Source organism: Papio anubis, chromosome 11, assembly GCF_008728515.1.
Source record: "Papio anubis isolate 15944 chromosome 11, Panubis1.0, whole genome shotgun sequence".
NCBI classification, from domain to species: Eukaryota; Metazoa; Chordata; class Mammalia; order Primates; family Cercopithecidae; genus Papio; species Papio anubis.
In genome coordinates, this window is record NC_044986.1 from 68,935,191 (window position 1) to 68,957,793 (window position 22,603).

Here is a 22,603-nt window from a genome sequence, read left to right on the forward strand (position 1 = left end):
TTTTGTATTTTTAGTAAAGACAGGGTTTCACCATGTTGGTCATGCTGGTCTCGAACTCCTGACATCAGGTGATCCACCCACCTCAGCCTCCCAAAGTGCTGGGATTACAGGTGTGAGGCACCACGCCCAGACTACAACTTCTTTCATTGGCTTATATTCTAGGGAATCTTTCCTCATTAGATAAGAAGGTAATTAAATACTGACCTACAGTTTCTTCATTTTAAACAAGGAAACATAATTTAAAATATTGAAACACCTCAATATCAATCAATGATGATGATTAAATCCTTAGAACAAAACAGCAGATCATCGGCTCAGTTTGTTTTAAAAAGTCCTCCAGTACCCTGACTTTAACTTTTCTGAATGCTTGGGAATTTGGAATAGAATGGGGGCATTTACCTCTAAGTTAATCACATTCCCCTTGTGGAGGGAATAATCTTGAGTAAATCCAGTCCATTTACTTTTTTTTTTTTTTAAACTAGTTTAAATGTATGTCATTAGGTATGGAGAGATGGAGAAAGTGGGAAATAATAATTCAGTTCCAAAGCAAAGAAGGCCTAGACGGGCCATTTTCCTTACTTAGAAAAATTCTCTAGATGGTTAAAGAATAATCCATATTCTATCATTTATAACGGCAAACATTTACACAGCACTTGTTATGTTCCAGAGCCTATACGAAGTGCTTTCCATCAACTCAGAGAGCATTTTAAATTACATAAAACTTGTTGGTTATCTTTCCTTTAGACCTTGATCAATATGAACAAGCCTTAAACTCTGGCAGAATTAACTGCTATTTAATATTCCAACCAATCTATGAAGTTAATGTTTCTACATGAAATTGCTAAAAATTTCACGACATTTTCCCTTTTAGATGACTCTTCAGCAAGCAGAAGTTCTTATTATATCCAATTTCTGCTTTCAATAACATCAAAAAACCCTAGTCTTGTGTTACATACTTCTCTGAGATTTAGAAGGCCCAACATTATTCAGAGTTCAAGGACATTCTTCTTTTCATATGAGATTTTTTAAGAGTTTTGGAAACAGAGAGACGTCTGTTAGAACAAAATATAACAGCTCCAATTTTAGGAGTTAAGAACCAAGGACTAATTGTAGTAGGAAAGCAAACTGCTATTTTCTGTCACCTGAGTGTCAGTTTGCTTTTCTCTAACTCCATCAAAGAACACTCTGGGATCTACTGCTTAGATGAAAATATTAATACAACACATTCCCACACTCCTTTTGTCCTAGCATTGCTGACAGCTTATCAGCATTCATAAGAGAGTTGGAGATTTAGCTTGTTCATATACTCAACACCTAAAGACCCCTATGCCAGGTTTGACATGCTGATTTTTCCTAAAGATGTGGCAAATTGTGAAAAGCAGTAATGAATGTGAAAAGCTGTTAGGAAGTAATGATAATAATTAAGATATAGGATTTACTTTGGGCTTAGCAATCCATAGTTGATTATCTCCTCATCATTGTGAGTAACTGAATAAATAAAAATAAAAATGAAGAAATAAAGGCCAGGTATGGTGGCTCATGCCTGTGATCCCAGCACTTTTGGAGGGAAGGTGAGGATACTGCTTGAGGCCACGAGTTCCAGAACAGCCTGGGCAGCACAGTGAGACCCTGACTCTACAAACATTTAAAAATTAGCTGGGCATGGTAGCACGTGCCTGTAGTCCCAGCTACTTGGGAGGCTGAAGTGAGAGGATCACTTGAGTCCAGCAGTTCAAGGCTGCAGTGAGCTATGATCATGCCACTGCACTCCAGCCTGGGCCAGAATGAGACCCTGTCTAAAAAAAAAAAAAAAAGAAAAAGAAAAGGAGCAGGGCACATTCCAAGATGGCTGAATAGGAACAGCTCTGGTCTGCAGCTACCAGCACGATCGATGCAGGAGACGAATGATGTCTGCATTTCCAGTTGAGGTATCTGGTTCATCTCACTGGGACTGGTTGGACAGTGGGTGCACCCCAAGGAGGGCGAGCTGAAGCAGGGCAGGGCATTGCCTCACCTGGGAAGTGCAAGGGGTCAGGGGATTTCCCTTTCTTAGCCAGGGGAAGCTGTGACAGACTACCTGGAAAAACGGGACACTCCCACCCAAATACTGCGCTTTTCCCAAGGTCTTATCAACCGGCAGACAAGGAGATTCTCTCCTGTGCTTGGCTAAGTGGGTCCTACGCCTACAGAGCCTTGCTCACTGCTAGCGCAGCAATCTGAGATCAAACCGCTAGGCGGCAGCCTGGCTAGGGGAGGGGCATCCACCATTGCTAAGGCTTGAATAGGTAAACAAAGTGGCTGGGAAGCTTGAACTGGGTGAAGCCCACCACAGCTCAACAAGGCCTACTGCCTCTAGATTCCACCTTTGTGGGCAAGACATAGCTGAACAAAAGGCAGCAGACAACTTCTGCAGACTTAAATGTCCCTGTCTGATAGCTCTGAAGAGAGTGGTGGGTTCTCCAAGCACAGCATTTGAGCTCTGAGAATGGGCAGACTGCCTCTTCAAGTGGGTCCCTGACCCCTGTGTAGCCTAACTGGGAGACACCTCCCAGTTGGGGCCGACAGACACCTCATATGGGTGGCTGCCCCTCTGGGGGCAGATGCTTCCAGAGGAAGGATCAGGCAGCAATATTTGCTGTTCTGCAATATTTGCTGTTCTGCAGCTTTCGCTGGTGATACCCAGGCAAACAGGGTCTGGAGTGGACCTCCAGCCAACTCCAAGAGACCTCCTGTCTCAGCCTCCCGAGTAGCTGGGACTACAGGCATGAGCTATCATACTCATTTAATTTTTGTATTTTTGGTGGAGATGGGGTTTTGTCATGTTGGCCAGCTGGTCTAGAACTTTTGACCTCAGGTGATATGCCTGCCTCAGCCTCCCGAAGTGCTGGGATTACAGGCATGAGCCACAGCACCTGGCCTGTCCTTTATTTTTTGAAAATAGTTTTCTCTTTCTCACCTTACAGACTACTATCTATGTGAGAGTCTTCGCTTTTTTTTTTTGTTTTTTTTTTGAGACAGGGTCTTGTTCTGTCCCTCAGGCTGGAGTGCAGTGGTGCAATCTCAGCTCACTGCAACCTCCACCTCCCAGGTTCAAGAGATTCTCCTGTCTCAGCCTCCCCAGTAGCAGGGATTACAGGTGTGGGCCACCACACCTGGCTAATTTTTGTATTTTTAGTAGAGACGGAGTTTCGCCATTTTGGCCAGGCTGGTCTTGAACTCCTGTGCTCAGGTGATCCACTTGCCTTGGCCTCCCAAAGTGTTGGGACTACAGGTGTGAGCCACCGTGCCCAGCAGCCTTGCATTGTTTACTGTGTCTGTGTCACACACAGAGCTGGGCCACACTGTGTGTGCTCAATAAATAATTGTGGTTGGTGGTTAAATCTCTGCCTCATTTAGAAAGTCACCTACCCATTCTGTATTAATCATCTAATAGGAGCACAAGACACACTTTCCAGTCTACACTCTTAAATACCTACAGAGAGACTGTGATACTTCATTAGAATTGATAATTATTCCCAGAGGAGAAAATCCTAAAGCTGCTCCTGAACTTTCAAGGATATGATAGGCTGTGGGCTCTGTTACAAAACTCCATTTGCTCCTTTGCCTGAGTCTACTTATATATAAAGTTCTCAATAATATTCAGGTCACATCTAAGAGACTGAAAACAAAACAAAACAAAAAAAAGCAGGTAAGTAAGTCAAGAAGCACAAAGGCAGGATAGGCAATGTCAGACTTTGTAGGCCAACACAATTTGTACACAGGGTCTGAAACTATGCTGGAAGGATAAATGAGGTAAAAATGGCAGATACATTTATTCATTCAAGTGAAAACCAAAAAATCTTTTTTTTTTTTTTTTTGAGACGGAGTCTCGCACTGTCGCCCAGGCTGGAGTGCAGTGGCCGGATCTCAGCTCACTGCAAGCTCCGCCTCCCGGGTTTACGCCATTCTCCTGCTTCAGCCTCCCGAGTAGCTGGGACTACAGGCGCCCGCCACCTCGCCCGGCTATTTTTTGTATTTCTTAGTAGAGACGGGGTTTCACCGTGTTAGCCAGGATGGTCTCGATCTCCTGACCTCGTGATCCGCCCATCTCGGCCTCCCAAAGTGCTGGGATTACAGGCTTGAGCCACTGCGCCCGGCCCCAAAAAATCTTATCAGTAAGGTTTCCCTTCTTCTGTCACTTGATTTTAGAAAACTCTACCGTATCTTCAATTTTCACAAAATTCAAATCAGGGAAGACATCTGAAAATCATTATAGTCACACTTTAGCCCATTATGAAAATAAGAATGTTGATCAAAACACAGAGGGATCCACTCATCTAAATTAGAAATGTGAATTGAAGGATCCATACTCAGCTGATGATATTTGTAGGAGTCCTTTCATTTAGTCGTCACTCACTAAAATTCTAGCTTGGTAGCTTCTGGGAAATACTTTTTGCAGCACAATATATTCCCTGTTTTGGCTCTCTGGAAAGATTAGGGGATTCTTCTTGCATCCAGATCAAAGCTGTTCATTATTTGGGGAATATAAATGAAGCTAGTACAGTGGCAAAACTATAAGATTTGCAGTTAGGCAGACTTGGGTTGGTTTTTTTCCTTGGTTATATACCAACTGTGTACCTCTGGGCAATTTTTAACCTTTCTAAGCCTCGGTTCCCTCATCTATAAAATCGGTATAAAAGAAGTACCTCCCTCTTGGGATTACTTTGAGGGTAAAGTTAGATAACAGATGTGAAACCATATAAAAGCCCCAATTTTAGGAGATAAGAACCAAGGACTAACTGTAGTCCTAATTCATCTTTCTTGAGACGTATTTCCTTTTATTTTCCCTTCCACATTTTAGCATCTCTGAAATCTGTATGCTTCTTAAAACTGCTATTGGCTATGGAGCAGTTGGCACTGCTTTCACTGACTGTACAAGTATGTCAGAGCTTGCAGAATGCGTGTCAGTAGCTTGGAAGAAAATCTCAGCTAAAAATGGATTATTCTTTTCAGAAATGCTGCACCACCAATGCTCTTGAAGGCTCAGAGAACAATATTGTATGGAAAAACATAGACTTTCATGATTCAGAGTCAAAGGAAATTCAGAGGAGTTGGATCCTGAGGATGAAGAAATTTTAGACCAATTTATTTATTTTGTTTATATGTACAAGAATGCCATAAAATAAAAATCTAAGCCTAATGGAGTATTTTTGTTTTGTTTTGTTTTTTTGAGATGGAGTGTCACTCACTCTGTCGCCCCGCAGGCTGGAGGGCAGTGGCGTGATCTCGGCTCACTGCAACCTCTGCCTCTCGGGTTCCAGTGATTCTCCTGCCTTAGCCCCCTGAGCAGCTGAGATTATAGGTGTCCGCTATCGTGCCTGGCTAATTTTTGTTTTTAGTAGAGACAGGGTTTCACCCTTTGGGCTAGGCTGGTCTTGAACTCTTCACCTCAAGCGATCCACCTGCCTCGGCCTCCCAAAGTGGCAAGATTACAGGTGTGAACCACCATGCCCAGTCCTAAGGGAGTACTTTAATAGATATTAACTAAACATTTTTAGTGTAAAGCATTTTTGTCATGGTTTGCTCAACAGCATTTTTTCCTTTCTTAGTGATTGATAAAATAATAGTGTCTCAAACCCATGTTTCTTTTAGATTCAATGAAATATGGCAGTAGAATGCCTGGCACTTACCAAGAGCTCAGTAAATGTTGGCTGCTATTAATAACGATAGTAAGAACAATGAACAAAAGCTACAAATAATAAGTTTGTGGTCACACTTGCTTCTGTTAACTTCAGCTCTATTTAAAGAGAAATAAACGTTCTGTTTTCTACAAAGACAATAAAAAATAAGATTGAGAAAGGAAAGAAAAACTATAAGTAATTCTCTTAATCCTCTCCTTTCTATGCTTCACTGCACATTTTGCATGTTTATAAGAAGAGAAATAAAAGACATGTGCAAGACTGGAACTATGCTTAGAGCATGGAAAGTTGAATTATAAACTGTCTATCCCTGTAAAAACCAGATTTCTGCAAAGGTTTACGGAAACAGGAGCAGTAGGGATAGACTATAAGGCCTGAAGTTACTATGTATGGGACACAAATTAATAGGTTGAGGGATAATACTGTACAAAACGCTTCCGATTCACTCTCTCATTTGAGTCTCATAATAACCTTTGATGTAGGCATAATAGCTACTGCCTAGAAGGGCCTGGGATTTGAAGAGATAATAGGACAACACCAAGATCACAACATAGGCTACAGGGTTTTAAAATTACTCTATACAGATGTATATTATTGGCATGATTATAGTCATGACAAAATTGTATATTACTGTTTCTATGAATGACTTAACGAGTCCATGATTACAGACTGACTATAAGTATACATATATATTCCTAATAAAAAGAAGAAAAAGAAAACCTAGGTAGGCAATTATATGTTAAACTGCTAGTTTATAAACAGGAGGCAATATTGTTAAAAATAGTTACTACTTGAAGTTTTCTATAGGAACAATTTCACAGATGCAATATATGAAAAAATCATTGGTGTACAGGCAGAAAAGTTAAAAAAAAAAGATATGAAAAAATCAATTGTGCATCAGTTAGAAAAATGGCCACGTTCAATGAATCCATCATGAAAAGTCTTGCTATGCTCCACAAAAGCTGGAGAGTTTAACTGAGAGGAACAGACGTCTATTATATTAGAACGATAAAACAGTTAAGGTTATATCTGCCTTTACCTGGATGAACTGAGCTAAATTATAAAGTTGCATATTCTTACATTTCTGCCTACACTAAAAACCTACATTTTGAGGACACTATCTGTAAAATTAGTAACACATTATTCTTCAGTCTCCAGAGTTCAAATCCCAGTTGATCTCACTTTTTGTGATGACTCACCCCTTCTTTGATTGGCTTAATCTTATCCTTTTAATTCTCACCATTCAGAAAGCCATTGCATAGGTGATAAGCTCGTTCTCATTGGGTACCATGGAAAAAGTTTATATATGTGTGTGTGTGTGTGTGTGTGTGTGTGTGTGTATATATATATATATATTTTTTTTTTTTTTTTGGAGACAAAGGCTTGCTCTGTTGCCCAGGCTCACTGCAACCTCCACCTCCTGGTTCAAGTGATTCTCCTGCCTCAGCCACCTGAGTAGCTAGGATTACAGGCACACACCACCAAGCCCAGCTAATTTTTGTATTTTTAGTACAGACAGGGTTTCACCATGTTGCCCAGGCTATTCTGGAACTCCTGACTTCAAGTGATCTGCCCACCTTGGCCTGCCAAAGTGCTGCAATTACAGGCGTGAGCCACCGCACCTGGTCAAGTTAATATTTTTTAATACACTGAACATTACATTGGAAAGTGCCCATTTTTTAGAAAAGGGAGAGTTAGAGATTGGAACACAATATATAGAAATTAGAATTCAGATTAAGTTGACTGACAAGCATTAGGAAAAATGCAAGAAAGATTGGGTGACTGAGGCTCAAAAACATGTAGCTTAAGGAAGCTTTAATACAAAAGGTGAGAATAGTCCAAACATAGGCAGGTGAATGGCAAAGGATCTAATGGGCCACACTGTATCACTATCATTCTCCTTTCAAAAAGGAAAAAAAAAAGAAAATATTTTTCCCCCTAAGAACAGGAAAACCATGAAGTCTTTCTATGATAATAATTGTAAAAAAAAAGCCAGGAAGAAAATTTGCAAGCTTTCTTTTATAGTGCTGTAACCTATTGGTTAATTATAAGTTTAGCGGTCCCTTGCTAGACAATTAAACTTTGTTTGTTCATTTCGTTTTGGTTGTTTGGGACAGGGTCTCACTCCGTCACCCAGGCTGGAGTGAGTGGTGCTATCATGGCTCACTGTAGCCTCAACCTCTTGGGCTCAGGTGATCTTCCTGCCTCAGCCTCCGGGGTAGCTGGGACTATAGGCCTTTGCCACCATGACCAGCTAATTAAAAAATTTTTTTAGTCTGGGCACGGTGACTCATGCCTGAAATTCCAGCACTTTGGGAGGCTGAGGCCGGCGGATCACATGAGGTCAGTTTGAGACCAGCGTCTCAAACTCCTGACCAAAAAAAAACCAAAAAATATATACCAAAAAAAAAAAAAAAAAAAAAAAAAAAAAAAAAAAAGAGAGAGAGAGAGAGAGAAAATAACTAACTAATGTTAATATCTTCAGACAGGCACAGTGGCTCATGTCTGTAGTCCCAGCACTTTGAGAGGCCTAAGCAGGAGAATTCCTTGAAGCTAGGAGTTTAAGACCAGCCTGGGCAACAAAGCGAGACCCTGTCTCCATAAAAAATTTGAAAATTAACTGAGTACAGTGGCAAGTGCCTATAGTCCCAACTACTCGGGAGGCTGAGGTGGGAGGATCCCTTGAGCTCAGGAGTTCAAGGCTGCAGTGAGCTATGATGGTACCACTGCACTCCAGCCTGGATGAGAGTGAGACCCTGCCTCTTAAAAAACAACAAAAAAGAGTATCTTCATCTTCTGTGTTACATCTAGTTCTTCAAATCTGATACTCTTGAAAGTAAATCTCTGCTGCCTTTGAGAGCTATGGGAGATTTTGGGAACAGCTTCTTTAATAGTTGCCACTGCCTCTATATTGGCTGTTCAACAGCATCAGCTGTTGCAAGCCTATTAGGACCCCAAGAAGAGATGATATTAAAAACAATTTAAAGATTTAGGCCGGGCACGGTGGCTCACGCCTGTAATCTCAGCACTTTGGGAGGCTGAGATGGGCAGATCATGAGGTCAGGAGATCGAGACCATCCTGGCAAACATGGTGAAACCCCATCTCTACTAAAAATACAAGAATTGGCTGGGCATGGTGGCGCATGCCTGTAATCCCAGCTACTTGGGAGGCTGAGGCAGGAGAATCGCTTGAACCAGAGAGGTGGAGGTTGCAGTGAGCCAGACCATGCCACTGCACTCCAGCCTGGTGACAGTGCAAGACTCCAGCTCAAAAAAAAAAAAAAAAAAAAAAAAAAGAGAGATTTATAATTGGGCACGGGGAATTAAGTCATCCTCAGTGCCTTTGGGAGGCCAAGGGGCGGCAGATCACCCGGAGGTCAGGAGTTCAAGACCAACCTGGGCCAACATGGTGAAATCCCTGCCCCCTCTACAAAAAATTAGCTGGATGTGGTGGTGCACGCCTGTAATCCCAGCTACTCGGGAGGCTGGAGGCAGGAGAATCAGCTGAACTGAGAGGGAGGTTGCAGTGAGCCAAGGTAGCACCATTGCACTCCAGCCTGGGTGAAAGAGTGAGATTCCATCTCAAAATAAATAAATAAATAAATAAATAAATAAATAAATAAATAAAATAAAGATTTAAGGAAGTATAATTTCAAACATAAGAATATTCTGCTAGCACCAGCAAGAGAAAGACCTGCAAGGCAGAAACGAAGCATTATCTGACTTTCTTTTAGTAAAGGTTTAAGATTAGCAGTGAGAAAGCCATGCAACCACAGGCTTTGGAAGTTGTTAGAGTTTCATTTCCCGGAATGTGTATGAAGCAGAAAAGAACCTGTTTGGCACTGATACCTTCAGTCACCTCTATTCCCACAATCACTGTCAGAAACATCATCTCATCTGACCACCTCTCTCCGTCTCCACCACCATTCTCGTCTTTTGCTTGGACTACTTCACTTGCCACCTAACTGCATAATTCATCTAAATCACTCTTAACTAAGAGCCTTTGCACGGCTATTGATTTCCCTGGAGCTCTCTTCCTTCTCCTTCACCTAGTTACCTTGTTTTTATCCCTTGGAGCTCACTTAAACCTCATTCATATCAAACAAGCTTTTCCTGCTTTACCACCTCTCCACCCCTAATTAGATCACATTTTTGTTACACATTTCCAAAGGACTCTACTTTTTTTTTTTCCAAATCACTTAATGACATAGTCATTTCACTGTTTGTTAAATACCTGTCTCTCTGCAAACACTCCCTGAGAACTTTCACAGGAGAGTGTTGGGCCCGCCATTATTTCCTTAGTGCCTGGCAGAGACAGAGCACAAATCAGATTTTCAGGAAATAGTGTTGAATTAGTAAATACTAGATGTGGACGAAAGCCTGGTAAAGGTACACATACATGTTGATGCCCACTCCCTCTCCAGCTCTCTGTGGCACCTTATGGTCTAGTATATTAGGCACATTTTGGAGTATCAGCCCCGCTTTCAACAATTCCGTCTTCTTCAGGATTTTGCCCACTCCACTTCCCAAACATATGTGGGAACTCCTAAAAGCCATGTTTGTAAATTTGAGGTTCGATGTAGAGACAGACCAATATACTTAAGCATGAAACATTTCTCATTAGCTGTTTTAAAAATGAAAAAGTATCAGAAAATTGAGAAGTATCATTTATGTCTCTTAAGTTGCTTTTTAAGAAACCTTAATTAACTTGATGATCAGAAAGAAAAAAATAAAAATAAAAAAACACTTTAGGGCTGCAGGATTTAAAACATAACCTGACTTAATGGTCTCTCTGTGGTACTCTAAGAAACATAGCGGGTGCAGTGGCTCATGCCTTTAATCCCAACACTTTGGGAGGCCAAAGTGGGAGGATTGCTTCAGCCTAGGAGGTCAAGACCAGCCTGGGCGACATAGTGAGACCCTGTCTTTACAAAATTTTTTTTCTTTTTTTTTTTTTTGAGACAGAGTCTTGCTCTGTCGCCCAGGCTGGAGTGCAGTGGTGCAATCTAGGCTCAGTGCAACCTCTGCCTCCTGGGTTCAAGCAACTGTTGTGCCTCAGCCTCCTGAGTGGCTGGGATTACAGGCGCCTGCCACCATGCCTTGCTAATTTCTGTATTTTTAGTAGAGACAGGGTTTCGCCATGTTGGCCAGGCTGGTCTTGAACTCCTGACCTCAGGTGATCTGCCCACTTCGGCCTCCCAAAGTGCTGGGATTACCAGCATGAGCCACTGCACCAGGCCAGTTAGTTATTTTCAATTTCATCCCTTTACTACAATTCGAATTCTCACTTTTCCTCCTCTAGCTGTCAGGAAGCTGGGAGGCAATAACAAGCCTCAAATCATCTAGGGAGGATACATGCTATCTATGGCCTTGCCATACCAGAGAAGACTACCACATAAATATGAGGCCAAGATTATATATCACATTGTTTTCAGTTTGGAGACAGAGAAGTTAAACAGTGTATTAAATCAGAGCCACCTAACTGAATACGCTAAAAATGATGCCACCATGGTAACGTAATGAGGAAATGGCACATTCTTCTGTCACATTCCAGCAGAGAGAGGCAGGTATTTCAAATACAGTCATGTGCCACATAACAATGTTTTGATCACCGAGACTGCACAGATGATGGTGTATATGTTTAGATACACAATTACCTGCTGTTGTGTTGCAATTGCCCTGACGGTATTCAGCACAGTAACATACTTGACAAGTTTGTAGCCTCGGAGAAACAGGCAGTCTAGGTTTGTGTAAGCACACTCTATGATGTTCGCACAATGAAATCGCCTAATAATGCATTTCTCAGAATGTATCCCCATCGCTAGGCAATGCATACTATATTCGAAGCTATCTCACAAATAGGGTTTGACATATACTAATTATAGCCTGGCAGTATTCATTTACTAAAATCATGTAACTGTTACTCCCCTCTCAGGATCTGTCCCGTCGAGTCCTCTGACAGATGGACCTAGTGACTGTTGAAAATCTGAGTGGGAAGGTGAGTCTTTTTCGGATGACCTCTATAAAGCAGATCTAGAGGAGACCGGAAGGGTGTATGTCCCATTACGCCAGTTTGAAATTAATTATGTTTCACTAGGCAGAGGAGGCTCCTGGGCCCAGTTGACCAAGTGTGTGTAAAATGTGATTAGCTTTAGGGAATAAATGATTACATGTGCCAATAAATGGGCTTAGTATACTCACCACATCAAGCAACTCCACAATTTATTATTTTTCTTTGGCAGAAATTGAATGCAAAACCACATTAACCTCACATTTGAGGTTATACATACCCACAAGTGAGGAAAACCAAAGACATTGTTCCCCCAGTTATCCTAACCCTGTTGGATGATAGATATATATTAAAAGTGAACTATAAAACTTAATTCAAATCCACAGTTAGCACAAGAATATACCACAATATTCTTTATGACAAGCTGTGGAGCTATTACACTAGCAGAGTTTTAATTAACCTTTCTAGGTGGAGGAAAAAAGACTCACGGGCTCTTTGAAGCCAGTATAAGACAAGATCAGTAAACCACGCAGTATAATTTCCAGAGCACTGAAAAAATCCCAACATTACTTTATTTTACTTATTTATTTATTTATTTCTGAGATGAAGTTTTGTTCTTGTTGCCCAGGCTGGAGTGCAATGGCACATTCTTGGCTCACTGCAACCCCTGCCTCCCGGGTTCAAGTGATTCTCCTGCCTCAGCCTCCCAAGTAGCTGGGATTACAGGCTTGCACCACTACGCTGAACTAATTTTTTGTAATTTTGGTAGAGACAGGGTTTCACCATGTTGGTCAGACTGGTCTCGAACTCATGACCTCAGGTGATCCACCCACCTTGGCCTCCCAAAGTGCTGGGTTTACAGGCATGAGCCACCGCACCCGGCCTACTTTATTTTTATTCTTTTTTGAGATGGAGTTTTGTTCTTGTCACCCAGGCTGAAGTGCAGTGGCAAGATCTCGGCTCACTGCAACCTCCACCTCCCTGGTTCAAGCAATTCTCCTGCCTCAGTCTCCTGAGTAGCTGGGATTGAAGGTGCGTGCCACCACGCCTGGCTAATGTTTGTATTTTTTGTAGAGATGGGGTTTTGCCATGTTGGCCAGGCTGGTCTCAAACTCCTGACATCAGGTGATCTGCTGCTGCTTCCCAAAATGCTTGGATTACAGGCGTGAGCTACTGCACCCGGCCCCAACATTACTTTAGATTCAAATTTAAAAAGTAGTCGTGCTGGCCAGGTGTGGTGGCTCATGCCTGTAATCCCAGCACTTTGGGAGGCCGAAGTGGGTGGATCACTTGAGGTCGGGCGTTCAAGACCAGCCTGACCAACATGGAGAAACCCTGTCTCTACTAAAAATACAAAATTAGCCTGGTGTGGTGGCACATGCCTGTAATCCCAGCTACTCGGGAGGCTGAGGCAGGAGAATCGCTTGAACCAGGGAGGTGGAGGTTGTGGTGAGCTGAGATCATGCCATTGCACTCCAGCCGGGGCAACAAGAGTGAAACTTTGTCTCACATTAAAAAAAAAAAAAAAAAAGTTATCGTGGGCTGGGCACAGTGGCTCACGCCTGTAATCCCAGCATTTTGGGAGGCCGAGGTGGGCGGATCACCTGAGGTCGGGAGTTTGAGACCAGCCTGACCAACATGGAGAAACCCTGTCTCTACTAAAAATACAAAATTAGCCTGGTGTAGTGGCACACACCTGTAATTCCAGCTACTTGGGAGGCTGAGGCAGGAGAATCGCTTGAACCAGGGAGGTGGAGGTTGTGGTGAGCTGAGATCATGCCAATGCACTCCAGCCTGGGCAACAAGAGTGAAACTCCATCTCACATTTAAAAAAAAAAAAAAAAAAAAAAAGTTGTCATGGGCTAGGCACAGTGGCTCATGCCTGTAATCCCAGCACTTTGGGAGGCTGAGGCGGGTAGACCACCTGAGGTCAAGAGTTTGAGACCAGCCTGGCCAACATGGCAAAACCATGTCTCTATTAAAAATACAAAAATTAGCCAGGCGTGGTGGTGCACCCCTGTAGTCCCAGCTATCCAGGAGGGTGAGGCAGGAGAACTGCCTGAACCTGGGAGGCGAAGGTAGCAGTGAGCTGAGATCACACCACTGCACTCCAGCCTGGGCGACAGAGTGAGACTCCATCTCAAAATAAATAAATAATATTAAAAAAAACAAAAAAAACAAATCATAGTCAAATTCAAGTTGATATACATCTACTGAGTGAGAAATGCTAGGAGTTTTGGGAAAAATGTAGTTCAGTATAAGCTGATAAGGGAATACCTAATAGATCTCAGAGTTTGTTCCAATTACTTTGGTTAGTATCACAGATGAGTAAGATCAGAGTTTGCACCTAAGTGAACACTTGGAAATTAGTTAAGAAGATAACCAAACAGCAGCGAGTTTCTGATTAAAAGATCAAAGTTTGGCCAGGTGCGGTGACTCATGCCAGTAATCCCAGCACTTTGGGAGGCCGAGTTAGGTGGATCACCTGAGGTCAGGAGTTGGAGAACAGCCTGGCCAACATGGCGAAACCCCGTTTCTACTGAAAGTACAAAAACTAGCAGGACGTGGTGGGGGGCGCCTATAATCCCAGCTACTCAGGAGGCTGAGGCAGGAAAAGCTTGAACCCGGGAGGCGGAGGTTGCAGTGAGCCGAGATCGTGCCACTGCACTCCAGCCTGGGCAATAAGAGCGAGACTCTGTCTCAAAAAAAAAAAAAAAGAAAAAAAAGATCAAAGTTCATTAGACCAAAGAAATAAAAAATTCAGACACCAACAGGGCTCTCATTAAGTGACACATTATTCACTTGTTAAAAGTGTTTTAATATGTCATCATGTGTTCTATGTATCATGAAAATACAATCCTTGAATCTGGAGTAAAAAGTTATCTATTAAGTTTTTTAGACACTATCAATGTATCACAGTGGAAATTTCCCAAGTTTATTATAAAGTATCATAGAAAATAAGCTACAAGACACTGCCATGATGGATACTAAATTTCCAAGGGATATTAACAGACATTTGTCTCAAATTGAGGGAACAAATTAAAAGCTGGAAATGAAACATATCTTTCTGGCTGTAAAATGACATTTATTTAAAATGTCCAATACTTCTGCTACTAATGGCAACAATAAACCATGGTGCATAGCACATTAGGGACTAAATAAACCTCTATACCCTGAAAATAAAAGGTCTGAAATAAAGTCACCACTGGGTAGCAAGATAAACTGCTGGCATGGTCTTTGCAATGAGTCTAACACTATGATGCTGGAACTGGTTTTGAAACAGCCCTCCTGAGGCCAATCCGATAATCTGGGGAAGGTGGTGAGTATGTATGCCACTGTGCTTGGTCAATTTTTTTTTTTTTTTGGTAGTAGAGATGGGTCTCACTATGTTGCCCAGGCTGGTCTCGAACTCCTAGACTCAAGTGATCCTCCCACCCTGGCCTCCTGATGAGCTTTCCTCATCAATTCAAAAGCTGCAGAGGAGGACACATTTCTCTGGAGACAGAAGGGGCTGGGACTGGAATACAGCAGGCATTGGATAGTCTGGATCATAAGGATATGTAGGTGGGTGCTGGTGACACAGGGAGAAACTACTGATCTACAGTGCTGGAATACTACTAGGAAGCAAGCGTCTTCTGGGAAGGAAGGGCATGAGGCTGCAACTCTCTATTCACTAGACTCAAGGCTAATGAATCATGTGGGGGAGGATTGTGGTGACTTTGAATAGCACCAGTGGGTAGAGAAAGGCAATGAGGTCTGAAATAAAATCACCACTCGGTAGCAAGATAAACTGCTGGCATGGTCTTTGCAATGAGTCTAATATTCTGATGCGGGAACTGGTTTTGACACAGCCCTTCTGAGGCCAATCCTATAATCTGAGGAAGGCAGTGAGTATGTATAGGAGGTAACCTGTATATGAATATTCCCAATGTTCCCCTACTCCTTGTGTAATCCCCTTCCACAATGGACCAGAAGCCATCTGTAACCAAAAGGATAAGGCAGAAGTGATGGAATGCCACTTCTGAGATCAGATTATATAAGACAGTGTGGCTTCCCCGTTGGCTGTGCTGTGGGAAGCCAGCTGCCAGATCATGAGAGCCCTATGAAGAGGTTCACTAAGAGAGGAACTGGAGCCTACTGCCTACAGCCACGTGAGTGAGCTCAGAATAGGATCGCCCCACCTAGTCAAGCTTTTAGAGCATTGCTTGAACCTGGGAGGTGAAGGTTGCAGTGAGTGGAGATCACATCACTGCACTCCAGCCTGGGCCACAGAGCGAGACTCCATCTCAAAAACAAAAACAAAACCAAAACCAAAAAACCAAAAAACCAAATAACCTTATTGTATATTGATTAGTTTTTTGACAAATGCTTATTGTGCACTTACTCCTGAAAACATTTTTTACAGCTGTCTCTTTACAACCTTATCTCACCAATACCAGTAATTTCCTGTTTCTTTACCCTTGTGCGTCACATCCTTAGCTGGATATGAGAGTGATCTGGCTGAGACCCATCCTTCTGATCTCTGGCCCATCCTGGCCCATTTACTTTGTTCTGTACAACTTAAATATAAGGATAGCACTCTGTCCCTCACTTTCTTTTTTGCTTCAAGTAAATTATACATTGTACTTGAGTGAGCTCATTAATTCCCAATATATCGACTGACTCCTATATGCTAATAATACCGTATCTCTAATTGGACCCACATCACTGATTGCCAAATACATATATCCAATTGCCTCTAGAGAAAGCTATTGAGGTGTCTCATGAATACTTCAAACTCAAAATGTCCAAGAGAGAACTCAACGTTTCTTTAAGCAAAACTACTTCTCCTCCTATGTTCTCTATCTCAGTGAATGGGATTACCTGAATTCTATTCTTTCATGCCAATTGCCAAACTGCCAATTGCCAAATTGACTCCCTTTTCTCTCTCCCCTTTCCTAAGACTACCTTATGATTTTCTCCTTAAACAACTGCAATAACTATCTATTTTCCCTCTTTGCTAATCCATACTTTACAGTGTTGCTAGAGTGATCTTTCTAAAAATCCAAATCTGATCATACCACTTCTCACTTCATACCTTTCAATGGTTCCCTATAGCTTGTAGGATAAAGTGTCCAAATACCTACAGTGCACCATTCAAAATATTTCATGGCCTGGCTACTGCATTCTGTTTTTGTTTCTCCAAAGCACCATCTTTTTCCTTCCTTCTTTGTATTGGTGCTCTGTTTCCCTAGAATGCACTTTTACTTCTTTAAAAAGATAGTTTGTAACCTAGAACGTACTTTTGTTTTTATTTTGCACAGCTCTCTCTCTCTCTCTCCCCCCCCCCCATGCTTAGAAATGACAGAACTAGTTTATATTTCATTAGTCATGTGGCTTTAATAAAAAAACACATTCATGTTAATGTGTAGCAGATTGATACAAAACAGATGAAGAGATTATGGGTGGGGAGGGAGAAAAGGCATCCAATAATAGGAAAAATAATGAGAAATAAAAGAGATTTGACAAATATTCATTTCTGTGCTGTTAAATGAATTCAGAGGATAATAACCTGATGTAATTTATACCCTTTAAAGTGGTATTTGCTCAAAGTATGAATTCAAAAGGCTGCACATGATGCATAATTCATTCACAAATGACTGTAGAGCTGGCTCTGGCTCCTAGGACATTGGCTAGGACTGGCTCCTAGGAGACTTCCTAGACTCCTCCAAGGCTGGGTAGCAAGCCAGAGGCTAGACCTATTTTTTTTAAATCTCTTTTTCTTCTAAGAAAGAAAAAAAATTACATCTACTAGTTAACTGAGGCTAAGTTGGTTAAAAGAAGGAAAAAAAGCAAGTTTCTTTCCACTCATTAGCACAGTCATCATGAGCAATCATTCTTTATTTTAAAATGTCCCTGGCCGGGTGCAATGGCTCAAGCCTGTAATCCCAGCACTTTGGGAGGCCGAGACGGGCGGATCACGAGGTCAGGAGATCGAGACCATCCTGGCTAACAGAGTGAAACCCTGTCTCTACTAAAAAATACAAAAAACTAGCCAGGCGAGGTGGCGGGTGCCTGTAGTCCCAGCTACTCGGGAGGCTGAGGCAGGAGAATGGCGTGAACCTGGGAGGCGGAGGTTGCAGTGAGCCGAGATTGCACCACAGCACTCCAGCTTGGCAACACAGCCAGACTCCGTCTCAAAAAAAAAAAAAAAAAAAAGTCCCTAAGTTCCAAAGACCATAACTCTAAAAAGGCACCTGCAGCTAAAGATGGCTATAAGAGGGATAAAAATGAAAAGACCTATTCAGATACCCTGGACATCATTTTGTCCAAGCTGATCTAGAGGCCAAATTTGATCTGCCTATAGGCCCAGAGAGGTCTGGGAGAACCTAGAGAAACTTTCTCTCATCTTGTCTTGCTCCCTAATTTTAATCTGATTCTTAATGATCTTTGCAGACCTGGCCCTGAGGCACAGAGTCTCTTTACCAGCATGAGAAAACCTAGACAATATATCAATTTAAGCCTGGCTTGGGACAAACTTGATAAGAAAGGTCATTTCTCTATCACAGTCTCTTGGCTCCAGCCCCAGAATTTACCGAGTGCTCTAATGCCTCTTCTTGGGTATTCCACAACTGTAACAAAGAGCAAATGAAAATCCACTACCTGATCTTTAGACAGAATGAATTTCAGAGTTAGAATTGACTCAAATAATGCCACCTCTGAGAAAACTGAGCAGTCCTCTACTCTCTTACTTCACAGACTGATTCACAGGTCCCAGTTTATGTTCTCATTGTACCATATACATATCCCTACAACTGTACTTTACCTATGCACTGTGCAAGCATTTCTTTCATTTATCCTACCTTTATAAGCTTCTTGGAAGCAGAACAATGTTTTTCTCATCCTTGTATCTTAAGCATTTAGCACAGTTCCTGGAAAACTAGTGTAAATTATTAGTAGTTAAGAAAAGAATCTGAGCCGGGCACAGTGGCTCACGCCTGTAATCCCAGCACTTTGGGAGGCCACGGCAGGAGGATCACCTGAGGTCAGGAGTTTGAGACCAGCCTGGCCAACATGGTGAAACCACGTCTCTACTAAAAATACACAAAATTAGCCGGGTGTGGTGGTGGGCACCTGTAGTCCAAGTTACTCGGGAGGCTGAGGCAGGAGAATCGCTTGAACCAGGGAGGCAGAGGTTGTAGTGAGCTGAGATCATGCCATGCACTCCAGCCTGGGCAACATGAGTGAAACACTCCATCTCAAAAAAAAAAAAAGACTCTGGAGCCAGACTGCCTGGAATCAAATCTCAGCTCCACCTTTATCATGTGTGAGACTTTGACCAAGTTATTTAGCCTCTTTGTGCCTCAATGTCCTCATTTGTTAAATACTAACATCATAGCATTGTGAAGACCAAATGAAACAAGGTACAGACAGCCCCCAACTTACAATGGTCTCACTTAACAATTTTTCAACTTTATGGTGGGTTTATTGGGGTATTAAATGTATTTCTTTTCTTCTGTTTTTTTTTTTGAGCCAGGGTCTCACTCTGTCACCCAGGCTGGAGTGCAGTGGGGCAATCACAGCTCACTGTAGCCTTGACCTCCTCGGACTCAGGTAATACTTCCACCTTAGCCTCCCAAGCAGCTGGTTAAGTGCATTTCTGACTTATGATGGATTTACTGAAACATCATCATAAGTCAAGGAGCATCTGTACATAAAGCACTTAGAATAGTGTCTGACTTATGGTAAGCTCTCAGGAAATGCTAGCTAATATTTTTATTATGTAGTATGTACTCAAACTTCTGTTTGAATATATGCTACACATGTGCTTGAGACTGACAGACTTATACATAGATGAAACACTGAACTATAAAGTTGTAATCACCTTCTTCTATACTACTTTTCATTTTACTGTATTACCTTTCTGTGGTACCTTGAATATTCTGTTGTGAGACTAAAAATTTAACTATTCCTGCATTCTGAATTCCAAATAAATGACCTAAGAACTTTTTATACTCTGGTATAGAGCTCATTCATAAGTTGAGAGGCACCTGGGTTCTACTAAAAAGATGTTGCTAAGACTGTATGAAAGACTGATTGAGGAAAAGCTTCCACTGGAGAAAAATCAAACCTTCATGACTTATTTATGAGCTCCTTTTATCTTGTGGCCAGTTTAAAATGAACTTAGAGGCCGGGCACGGTGGCTCAAGCCTGTAATCCCAGCACTTTGGGAGGCCGAGATGGGCGGACCACGAGGTCAGGAGATCGAGACCATCCTGGCTAACACGGTGAAACCCCATCTCTACTAAAAAATACAAAAAACTAGCCAGGTGAGGTGGCGGCACCTGTAGTCCCAGCTACTCGGGAGGCTGAGGCAGGAGAATGGCGTAAACCCGGGAGGCGGAGCTTGCAGTGAGCTGAGATCCGGCCACTGCACTCCAGCCTGGGTGACAGAGCCAGACTCCATCTCAAAAAAAAAAAAAAAAAAAAAAAAAAATGAACTTAGAATGTAACATTAAAGATATCTGATAACAGGAAAATCCTGGGAATTGACAAATATTACAAAGGCATCCCTAAAGTATCATTGACTTTGGAATTGCAAAGCTATCTGCAAATCAAAGAAAAATATCAATCTCTAGGAGTCTTCTGCACTTTTTTTTTTTTTTTGAGATGGGGTTTCGCTTTCGTTGCCCAGGCTGGAGTGCAATGGCATGATCTGGGCTCACCACAACCTCTGCCTTCTAGGTTCAAGTGACTCTCCTGCCTCAGCCTCCCGAGTAGCTGGGATATCAGGCATGTGCCACCACGCCCGGCTAATTTTGTATTTTTAGTAAATATGGGGTTTCTCCATGTTGGTTAGGCTGGTCTTGAACTCCCAACCTCAGGTGATCTGCTTGCCTCGGCCTCCCAAAGTGCTGGGATTACAGGCTTGAGCCACCGCGTGCAGCCGCACTTTTAATGATCCATCTGAAAGGTCAGATTCAGAAGTGATAATGCCTTTAAAAATTTTTGCCCACATAATATATTTAAGCTACAAAGTGTCACTCTTAAAACTTTTCCTCCATTCTCCAAAAAGCATGAAACAAAAAAGTACTTTCTGGCACACTTTTACGGAATAATTATCAAGATATTATCAAGGTTGCATTTACAAAGGAGATTTACATAACCATGGAGATTCTACCATATACAGTCATGTGCTGCATTAGGACATTTCAGTCAATGACAGACTGTATATATAATGACATTCTCGTAAGATTATCATGGAACTGAAAAATTCCTATCACCTACTGATGTTGTGAGGTTGTAATGCAGTTACTTTGTTTTATAAATTTAGTATACTCTAAGTGTACAGTGTACATAAAGTCTGCGGTAAGGTACAGCAATGTCTTAGACCTTCACACACATCATCATTCATTCACTGACCCAACCAAACCAGTTTCCAAGTCCTGCAAGCCTCATTCATGGTAAGTGCCTTTACAGATGTACCATTTTAAAAAATCTTTTATACCATATTTTTACTCTGCTTTTTCTATGCTTAGATATGTTTACTTACACAAATACTTACCATTGTTTTACAATTGCCTTGTTTTGTAAAGAATTGTTGGCCGGGCACAGTGGCTCACACCTGTTATCCCAGCACCTTGGGGGGCCGAGGCAGGTGGATCATCTGAGGTCAGGAGTTCAAGACTAGCCTGGCCAACATAGTGAAACCTCGTCTCTACTGAAAATACAAAAATTAGCCAGGTGTGGTGGCACATGCCTGTAATCCCAGCTACTCAGGAGGCTGAGGCAGGAGAATCACTTGAACCCAAGAGGCAGAGGTTGCAGTGAGCCGAGATTGCACCACTGCACTCTAGCCAGGGTGACAGAGCAAGACTCTGGCTCAAAAGAAAAAAAAAAAAAAAAAAAGAATTGTTACAGTTCTTTTATACACGTGTGCGTGAGCACGCACACACACGTATACATACACACATACGTATACACATTAGGTTAAATAATGCTTGCTGAGGCCGGGCGCGGTGGCTCAAGCCTGTAATCCTAGCACTTTGGGAGGCCGAGACGGGCGGATCACGAGGTCAGGAGATCGAGACCATCCTGGCTAACACGGTGAAACCCCGTCTCTACTAAGAAATACAAAAAACTAGCCGGGCGAGGTGGCGGGCGCCTGTAGTCCCAGCTACTCGGGAGGCTGAGGCCGGAGAATGGCGTGAACCCGGGAGGCGGAGCTTGCAGTGAGCTGAGATCGGGCCACTGCACTTCAGCCTGGGCTACAGAGCGAGACTCCGTCTCAAAAAAAAAAAAAAAAAAATGCTTGCGGTAGCATTTCCTCACCAGACTTTTACAAGGAGAAGGCAGTACATGTTGACTAAATGCTTTATGTTTTTCTACAAATACTGTACTAGCAAAATACAGTAATTATTTCAGTACAGTAACATGCTGTATAGGTTTGTAGCGTAGGACCAATAGGCTATACCATATAGCCTAGGTATATAGTAAGCTATAACATCCAGGTTTGTGTAAATGCACACTATGATGTTTGCACAACGACGAGATCATCTAACAATGCATTTCTCAGAATTCATCATTAAGTGATACATAACTATATAGTATTTTCAGTTTGACTTTACCACCAGAGAACCTATAAGCCATAAATGATAGCAAACTTGAGATGTAGAGAACAAAGGGAATTGCAAGAAATTAAATGAGAGTTTGGCTTTGGATTTTATCCATTTTCTCGTTAAACTAGCTCACCCTGAGAGCTAACCGGATCTCATCAGGGCAAGATACTGGACCTACCCCATGATGTGTATACATAGAGAAAACAGAATTAGTTTCAAAGAATGTTGACATCAAGACATGGGTGACTGACATAAAAACTCCTGAGGAAAAAAAATGCTTTTTGAGATGGAGTCTTGCTCTGTCACCCAGGCTGGAG

The 22,603-nt window shown here is 42.2% G+C and overlaps 1 protein-coding gene and 1 long non-coding RNA gene across 8 annotated transcripts in view; one reads left to right on the forward strand and one right to left on the reverse strand.

Annotated features, from left to right (window-relative positions):
* MICU1 (mitochondrial calcium uptake 1) overlaps window positions 1-22,603 on the reverse strand; it is a 264,855-nt gene that overhangs the window by 67,991 nt on the left and 174,261 nt on the right. The window lies entirely within an intron of this gene.
* The window catches only part of LOC116269449, a 29,303-nt gene continuing 18,310 nt past the window's right edge, over window positions 11,611-22,603 (forward strand). Inside the window, exon 1 of the long non-coding RNA XR_004176972.1 lies at window positions 11,611-11,676. This is a non-coding gene — a long non-coding RNA (uncharacterized LOC116269449). The remainder of the gene's footprint in view (window positions 11,677-22,603) is intronic.